The sequence below is a fragment of the Neolamprologus brichardi genome, chromosome 6, assembly GCF_056152115.1.
Source record: "Neolamprologus brichardi isolate AB-2024 chromosome 6, ASM5615211v1, whole genome shotgun sequence".
Lineage (NCBI taxonomy): Eukaryota > Metazoa > Chordata > Actinopteri > Cichliformes > Cichlidae > Neolamprologus > Neolamprologus brichardi.
Window position 1 is genome coordinate 25,081,214 of NC_142109.1, and position 9,967 is coordinate 25,091,180.

Genomic DNA, 9,967 nt, shown 5'->3' on the forward strand with positions numbered 1-9,967 from the left:
TCCCAAAGGTGCTCTACTGGATTGCAATCTAGTGACTGTGGGGCCATTTAAGTGCAGTAAACTCAGTTTCATCGTCAAGAAACCAGTCTGAGATATCAGCTTTGTGACATGACACATTATCCTGCTAAAAGCAGGCAACTTGGGTACGCTGTGGTCACAAAGGGTTGGACATGGTCAGCATGCTTGTTTACACCAAACCCTACATCCCATAAAATCTGAACTTTTAAGCACAGGGGTAGGCAATCTCAGTCCACGAGGGCCGGTGTCCCCGCAGGTTTTAGATCTCACCTTGGGTCAACACACCTGAATCACATGATTAGTTCGTTACCAGGCCTCTGGAGAACTTCAGGACATGTTGAGGAGCTAATTTAGCCATTTAAATCAGCTGTGTTGGTTCGAGGACACATCTAAAACCTGCAGGGACACCGGCCCTCGTGGACTGAGATTGCCCACCCCTGTTCTAGCAGATATCAAGACTCCAGACATCAGGCAACAGTAATCGAGTCTTCTCTTATCCAACTTTGGCGGATTGGATATTTGTGTTAATGAGCAGCTGAAAAAGTATACCTAATGAAGTGACTGCTGAGCGTATGTTTGACAGGGTGTACACTGGTTGTCAATGGTTTGGGGCAGTTTTTACACCTTGGCTCATTTGATGAGAGACATGATTAATAGTGGATCAATGACCCTCTTGAGGGAAAACACCCACTAGGGTTTAAACCTAGGAATCTCCACCATCGGTTTCAGAGCTGAAATGGCCTCTCAGATGAGAGGTGAAACATCATCATGAAACTTAAAGAAGTCTATTAGCTTTCTTTCCAAGCTCCTTAGACAGATGTCTAATTAACCAAATGGAGAGCTGACACTGCAGTTAAAAAGTTTGAGTTCCACTGATTTTCCTGCTGCTGAAAAAATTTGGTAAGATATCTTAGTGACTGGCTCCCAAAGATGGGATGACTATGTTGTATGTTTTGGTCATACAACATGGATCTTGTAAGCCTTTTATCTGCAAAAGCCAGAAGCAGACTTACATTTCATTTGATCTAATTCACTACATGAACATTCATTTTTCTTTCTTTGGAGTTATGAACCTTTCTCCTGTCAGTGAGTGACGCAAACGTAAAGTAGATTTTTTTTCCATGTAATGTAAAAATTGTTAATTAAATCTGCATGTTTAAATAACAAACATAAATGCTTGACTTTACTTTAATATCGACATCAGACTGCTTTTTGTGTATTATAATATTATCTGATTTAAAATTCAAAAAAACAATAATCAGACGTAGTGGCCACATACACCTTAAGAAGATGGGAATTACAGGGAAGGTTGTATGGAATTGGCCTTGATAAGACTCTGACGCCTGATATCTGGGTTTGTGTTGCCACCTCATGGTCAGCAGTGGAAATCAACATGACAAGGCAAATGTGTCACTGGCATTTGGGTAACTAAAATGAGGGCATAAAATTGGCTTAGAACACTCTGTAATGAACACTCTCATAAACCCAATTACTTTAGGAGCCAGCCTGAGAATGCAGGGAAGCACTGCTATTTTCTAGGTTGGTTAAAAAAAAGTGCAAACACTGGATTTATTTTTTAATTTTTTGTTTTTTGTACATGTACATGATCGAATTTCAGATAAATCCATTGAGCAGCCCCCGGAAGAGTTCTACTGCCAAAAACAAGAATGCAACAATTTCTGTAGTTTCAATTCCAGTTAAACAGTTTTGATTCTGAGGTATTACAACAACATTAAGCTCTACACAAATACTTACTGAGCCAACTGTAAATTTTTAGTAGCAGTGTAAATCTTTTTGTTTTAATAGCAATTCCAAAATGTAGAGATGAACACAGAGTATCGAGTACAGTCTTTGGATTGTACTTGAGTTAGGTTTAGTAGAGCTGAAGAGCAGCTTAGCAGAGCTTCACTGTTTGCTGTTCTCATGAAATACACTAAGGATGTAAGCACATATGAAAACTCTCTGATGAATATTGTGCCATAATTCAAAAAGAAATTGAGGGGCGCAAGATGGCTTATCTCTTTACGAGTTCATTCTCAGTGTCGTTGCTTGGTTGCATGTTGTTAGATCAAGCTTTTTCATACTTGGCTATGATTAGCTTGGCTTTTGTGGGCATAATCATGCTCTTCCATGTCTTCTACGAAGGGAACCTTTTTCTCCTTTTACCACGTCAGTCTTTTCCTCAGACTGATGTGACTAAAATGTTTTTAGTGTGACACTCAGAATACACACTTCTCCTCAGAGTGAAGTATAAATGTTTGAGTAGAGAAAAAAGGATCAATAAACACATTGTTGAGTAGAGGGAGACTTTGAAGTCCCTGCTACCATCGGCTTCCACAAAGGAAGAAAGAAGAATCGCATTTCCTGACTCACTATTTTTAGTTACATCAAGTTTAAAAAGCAGCTGCATAGCTTTGCTAGCTAGCTATAACCGTTACGATGATTGGCTCACACAAGTGCTAATATCATAACTTTACTTTCTAATTTAATAAGTTTAGCTTCACTTTTTACTCTGTGCCAAAAACGAGATTGTTAATATGATGATTAACCTGGAGAACATTTTTTCCCCTCAATTATACAAAATGAACTTGGATAAGGACACTTCTTGTGCAGATGTCAATCATACAGACCTACTATTGGAGAACATTTGAAGCCTAAAATTTGCATAACCTTAACAGAAGTTCCACTTTTAAAATTTTCCTCGTACTGCTTAGGCTTGCACATTTTCAACATATACCTTCACTAAATCCAGTCAAATTTTTATCTGCCTGCCTTATTAATATCAACAGTGAAGAGTGACTTCAATTGCTGCAAATCAAAAGACATCCACCGATACTTCCTGGGTTTTTCAAAGCTCTATGCTGCTGAAGCACAAACAAAATCATTGGTTTAATTCCACCAATGTGCTCCCTTCTGCATCAGGAGAAGTCCCTTCCTCGTATGAATGTTTTTTGAGCTAAAACTCCAACATGCCTTTTTAAAGATTAGGCTTCCAGAGCTACATATAATAAATAGACAGCCTAATCTTTTTAAAGATTAGGTTTCCAGAGCTACATATAATAAATAGACAGTCTCTGCCTTTTACCTCAAAGGTGGGACAGATAAAGACCCTGCAGTTCAGTTAGGTAAAAAAGCACACACAAACACACACAGCGAGAAAAGTGGATGGATAGACCACCTAAGTGGGTTTAGACTCTCAGGTACTCCGTGTCCTTTGAGTCCTTAATTATTGCACAAACTTGCAATTTGTTACCCTAAAGGAACATCAGGCTCACCAAGCTATTATCCTGGTGCATGTGATGTGCTGCGGTGTGACTTTGACTCTTATAGTGATGTTTTTGCCCTTCTATCTCCTGCAGGTTCAGTCTCTGTTGTGACAGTTTCACGGGTAAAGTGTTGACGTAGATAATAACATCTTAAAAGAACCCTTTTAAATTTTCATTCTGTGCTTTCTGATGAGTTTCTCTTATCCATGCACAGACATGTCATTTAAAAGCCAAGCAAAAACTAAATGAGTAAAGATCTCACAGGAATATTCTTGAAAAATTTGCACTTCAAATGTATATTTTGTCAGGTGGTCTGTGATTTGGTCCGAGCTGTCAGCACTAAGACGAACAGAGTGTTTGATTTCATACTTCTGACAAAAGGATAGCAGCTCAGCTGTAAACAGAGCAATGTTGGACATTATTCAAAAGGGGCAAAATGAAAGGGGGAAAAAAAACGGTTTGTATTCTAATCGAGGAATGCTGCTTTTTTTCAGGAGTCATAGAGTTAGTACCAGCCTGCTGTTTTATGTTCTGTTTTAATCAAAGAGCGTGTCTGAAATGATTGACAGACTGGCTTTTGCCCCACACATCGGTGCATAAACAAGCTGGCAACTGACAAGTCTTCATGTGGTTGCAGCGTGAGTGTGATCAGTGTAAGCTACGTGTGATGTAATATTTATGATCTCTAAGTCTCTCAGATCCTCTTCCTTTGTCATGTGGGAAAGCTTCTGTGATTGCAATCAGTTCTCTAAAAACGTCCAGAACTTACTTAAAACATCCTCATTCAGACTTTTTTTTTCACTTTTCATAACAAAACACTGATAGCAACTTCCACGGGCCCACACAAACAAACATGCATAACACAAGCAGACTTTCCTGTGTATCACATCTGCTGTCAGGCTACAGTCCTCGATGGTTTAGGCTCATGGCAGGTTGTTTAGCAAGAAGTGTCCCTCCATTTGTGTGTGCGCATGTGTTCTCCATGTGAATATCTTCCTGCCTGCTATGAATAATTAGTTTTGCCTTCATACTGTTTGTCACACTGTGTTTGTGTGCACCTCTATTTGCGTGGGAGTGTTGGCACAAACACTCTTTCTCATTTCTTTATATAGAAGCACATCAAGCTGGCAGCTGGATATTTTGAAGGAAGTCTCTGAGGTTCTGATTTAGGAAAAGTAGGGATAGACTGAAATATGTGCGTGCGTGTGTGTGTGTGTGTGTGTGTGTGTGTGTGTGTGTGTGTGTGTGTGTGTGTGTGTGCTTGAGCCCTCATAACACTACACAGGTGCAAGCATTCACTTGCACACACCACTTTATAATTTGCTCTCTCCCTTGACAGTGTAAAACCACTCCAGTTCAAGTTCCACTTAACCACCTTTTGCATCTCTATAGTAATTTAAAAGTTAATTGCCACTGTAATCAATTATTGGTTGTCATTCCACTACACGGTGAGTGTACCAGAAATACATCCCCACTCTCCTGTCTCAGGGCAAGAACGTGTCTTTGGAGTGGTGTCTTTATTGAGATAAATGATCCTGTACTAACTATTTAGACACATTATCAAATCCAGGACACAGGAACAATTCTAACACTGGCCCTGAGCCACGCTCAACTCGACTCTGCAAATGTCACCTTGATCAACCCATCTTGGATGAATATGATACACAATCAGATTCTAACAGAGCAAGGGCTTTTGAGGGGATGCATATTATTTTGTAATGTATTTAGGAAAGGACACTGTAACCTTACTAACTGTTAATGGAAACTCAAAGATTTATACAAATCTGGACTTCTCTGAGAACCCATTCTGGCTTATTAACCATCAAAACATAAAAGATGATTTTGGTAGACTTACACAACATGCTGAACATTACACACAGTACACATGACACACACACACACACCTGTTAGCACTTTTACATTTAACAAAAAAATTGCCTGTTTACATATCAATCTGACCAACAACAACATTAACAATATTATGGTACTTCAATATTCACTTTGTTTTAGCTTACTTTGGGCTCTTTGCATTCCTGGGGACTATAAAAAGTGTTGGAGCAAACAGCAACAACATCATATTAATCAACTACTTCAGCAACTGAGACTATAACTGCTTTGCTAATATTCACAGCTGTAATTAAGGCTTTCGATTCTTTATTAAATTACTTTTTTGCAATTTTTATGTGGTTAACTGTTATACTAGGACCATAGAAAACATAAATTGTTTTCATTGTATTTTACCATTGCTTCTCAGATTCTGTCCTGCTGCATTTTCCCTTTTTCCACCATCCTGACTGTTGTGAAAGCATTCATTAGGCAGCAACCACCAGGCAGTCATAGAGAACCAGAAATGCTTTGAACAAGTGGGTATTTTTCACTATGAATGTTTTGCATGTGACGTTTTTTTATTTTACAGTATTTTGTTACAACTTTGTGTCACATATACAGTGAGTTTTTTCAATAATTGAAACTATGTATCTATTGAGTAGTTTATATTGCTTTAGTTTAACTTTCCCATATAAAGATTTCAAGCTAGTTATTAATATGTCTCTATATATACAAAAATACAACTATATATATTTTTGTGCTTATGAAAAACTTTGCTGGAAACTGTGAATCCAAGTGAAAATTGTTAATAACACCAATACAATGAGCTGAAAGTACTCTGCACAGTTTAGAATGACAGTGAGAATAAAAATAAGAAACTTTATTTATCGCAAATTTCAAAAACAAAGTTTTTCACAAGACAAGATTGGAAACAAACAGCAACTAAGAGGAGAAGGTATGGAAATACTGTCAGCACAAGATGAATAAACGTGAGGAATAAAGACTATTTTAATTAAAAAGACAGGTAAAAGCAAGTATAAAATAATTAAAATAAATTAAAAATGATCACTAGGAGAAGCTGATAGGACAATAAAAATAAGAACATTGAAATAGATCAAGATGGCGGCAATGAAAAAGCCGTCTTGTAAAAATGCGTCTTTAAGAGGGATTTAGAAGATGAAAGTGAGCTTTCCAATATGATCTCCTCGGGGAAATTATTCCAAAGAATGAATGTCCTAACTGTATTTTGCTGATTTAGCAAAATACTTATATCTTTTGCTGATTTAGCAAAATACTGGTAAAGCAGTCATTGTATAAATTGAATAAATTGGATGCTTACAATCAAGTCTGTGAAATATGACCATATTAGAGTGTTGAGTATTGTAAGGCTAACAGCCCTGTAGTTTAGCTCAATAATGGCCTTGAAATGGCATCCTATTAAAAGTAGTGGAGGAGTACAAAGCAGGAAGAATTGAGAAAAGTATCCAATAAGCTGGAAAAGGTGGAGGTATGGGGATAACATGTATTAGGAGGAGAAGTAGAGGACAACAAATGAGGAGTTTAGGGACGGACAAGGTGAGACAAGAAAGACAAGGTGTCTGAAGGGAAGAATAGAGGGAGCAATGGTGAGCCAAGGAACAAAATGACAGTTGAGAGATTGGGGTTTAAAGAGGAAAATGGATAAGGAAGAGGAGTCAGGGGGAGAAGAAAGGTGTCTGGGGATGCAGGAGTTCATTACAGAAGATTGTAGATGCCTGCGCTCTATGGCAATTATCTAGATGTAGTGTAAAGGAGGGGAGGTGGAGTTTGCTGTGCCTCTCAGGGGCTTGGCAGGTAACTGATGCTGTTGTTCTCCATGGTGCACCCCACCAACGTGTGTGTGTGTGTGTGTGTGTGTGTGTGTGTGTGCGTGCACTAACAACACTTTAGTCAGGACTAATTGCCTAAAGTAGATGTAATGTTGGGAAAAAAGAAGGAGTATGGAACAAGAAGCTGCAAGTGTGAATGTGTGTTTTCCATTAGTCTCTTATAAGCCCTATATGGGATAACAATATCAGAAAAATAACCCCTTCATATTTTCTAACAGAAACTTTTTAATCAATTTATACGCTTCTCGATGCAGCATGTTTGTAAACACAAAGTTGCACAAAGCAAAAGACAAAAAGAATCAGTTGAAAGTACAGCACAGTGTGGAAAAATTTGAACCACTCCTGTTTTCTTCATATTTTAATAGGAAAAATGAAAAATAGGTCCAGCAATTAATTTTAAAAATGTGCAAGTGTACATGGAAATACAGAATAAAAGGCAAGAAGAGAGTTCCTAAAGTTCTACAGTTCTGATTTTGAAAGTAAGTATTTAGTATGACCACCTTTATTCTTCAACTCAGCCTGAACTCTCTTGGGCAAGCTTTCTTGTAATCTCTGTAAGCAGTCTTCAGGAATAGATCTCCAGGCTTCTTGAAGGACATTCAAAGCTCTTCTTTGGATCTTGGCTGCCTTTTGTTCTGTTCTCTGTGGAGATGATCCCACATTGATTCAACAATGTTGAGATCTGTGGGAAGTAAGTCCAGGAGTAATGGCGTTCCAATGGGTGTTTTTCTCTCCAAGTATGCTATTACTGTATTGGCAATACGTTTGGGATTGTTCATAATTAAAATGAAGATGCTGCCAATGAGAGACTTCCTAGATGGAACTGCACGGGGGATCAAAACCAGATTTTTCTGTGTTTATATTTCCTTCTATTTAAATAATCAATTATCTCCTACAGATATTAATTAGCCCTGGAAGTTCTTCCTTTGTCTTCCACCCATCCAGTTTCATCAAACAATTTAAAGACAAACTGCACACAGTGCTAAGATATGCCAAGTTTTTTTTAGTTAATAGCATTTTGGAATCACCTTGCTGGTGCAAAAATACAATTTTATGCTTGTCAAACTGGATATGAAAGAGAGGAGAAAGTGTATTTTTTTGTAGGCTACCCCAAAGAAATGAGAACAAATCATATTTTTGGAATATGCTGCTAGAAACAAAGAGCCTAGAGATACAATTTAAAATTGGCTCTCTGCTAAGTTGTCTGATGAACATTGGTTCATCCCTTGAGTTAGGTCCCTATCCTTAAATGATTAATGGAAAGGGGTGCAAATAAGTGGTCCCCAGGTGCGCATTCGCTGTCAAAATAAAAGACGCGCACCAGATAAGAAGTTGCAACGCACATTTGCGTACATTTTCTGGGCGAGGACAGACATTTGCTTAGAACTCTTAAAGATGTCAAAGAAGCAAGCTCCTTTAAGCAATTACTTTGGTGTTTCTCCACCTCCAAAGAAATGTCAGAAGGAGTCCGGACCGCAAAAGAAGCGCGTATTTTCGGAAAAGTAGTTGCAGGAGGTGAGCTGGCTTCAAAGAAATGATGAACGCACAGAGATGTGGTGCAGAATATGGCGTGAAAATCCCACTCTAGCGGACAAAAACAGTGCCTTTTATATGTAAGCAAACGCGCGTTGCAACTTCTTCTCGGGTGCGCGTCTTTTATTTTGGCAGCGAATGCGCACCTGCGGACCACTTATGTGCACCCCTGGTTATAATCAATGCATCCTGGGAAAAAATGTCTCAAAGAAATCATTAAAAGCTCAAAATTATCATGACATTCATTCCCATGATGAGTTTATGTAAACTCCTAACCATAAATGCCATGGCTTTGTAGACTTTTGTTTTCAGTCCTTTCCTTCAAACATATTTTAACAATTGCTACTGTACTACCACTATAAAAACTAAGATTTATGTTATTTTAAAAACAGAAATTACCAGCTAGCAGCAACTCAAACAAAAGCACACTGCAGCTCCAGTGATATACAATGTGATACATTACATTGTGCTGTCTGGCACCTGCTGACCACTTATGCACATAAGTGGTCCGCAGGTGCCCCTGTTAATGGATCAGAGAGAAAAAAAACTTCTGAAAATGCTTAGCGACAAATACTAGACTGAAAATAAATGAAAAAGCAGCCAATGACATTCAGAAAGCACAGAGAACTACTGCTCAGGACCACCTATATCAAACTCTTTTCTGTTTGTGGGACACATGCAGATGAATTTTATCAGAGTAGGCTAGACTCATGCATAATATTCTTTCAGTGTAAAGGGTATAAGTCCATTCTGATCATGTGACCATTTAATGAGCATCACTGAAAAATGTCTTCTTGAAAATTGGTTCAAAATTCAAACATGTCTCATCAGTGCCACTCTTTTAATTTAACAATGTAACACAAACAAATATCAGCTTAATTCTCTACCTTTGGTGTGGAATTGCAGGGTCTCGGTAAGGTCTTTTAGATAAGAAGGCTGTGAAACTAATGATAGACCTTTGGCCTGGACTAATGAAAAGTATATAGATGATTTAGAGCAACATGTGCTTCCATGGAGATACTGTCTTTTTCAGGGAACCCCTTGTATATTTCAGCAAGACAATATTAAACCGCATACTGCAGAGTCCAGGTGCTGAACTGGCCTGCCTGTAGCCCACACCTTTTAAGAAGTAATAACATTTGGCACACCATGCAGCTATAAGACAAGAATGGGAAAACATTTCTCTCCCAAAAGTTTGGTCTCCTCAGTTCCCAGACATTTACAAACTGTGCTTAAAAGAAGAGGGGATTCTACACAGTGCTAAACATGGCCCTGTCCCATCTTTTTGGAGACATGTTGACGTGTTCTTGGTTCTTGACTTTTTATTATTCTATTCAGTTGTGTTTTGCAGCTGAGGAAGAGCAAAAGAGGAATAGCCAACACATTAAATAATTGCAAAGTTTGTGTTTACTGTGCTTTACAGAGAAGAGAAAAGTGATAACCAAGATTAAAGAT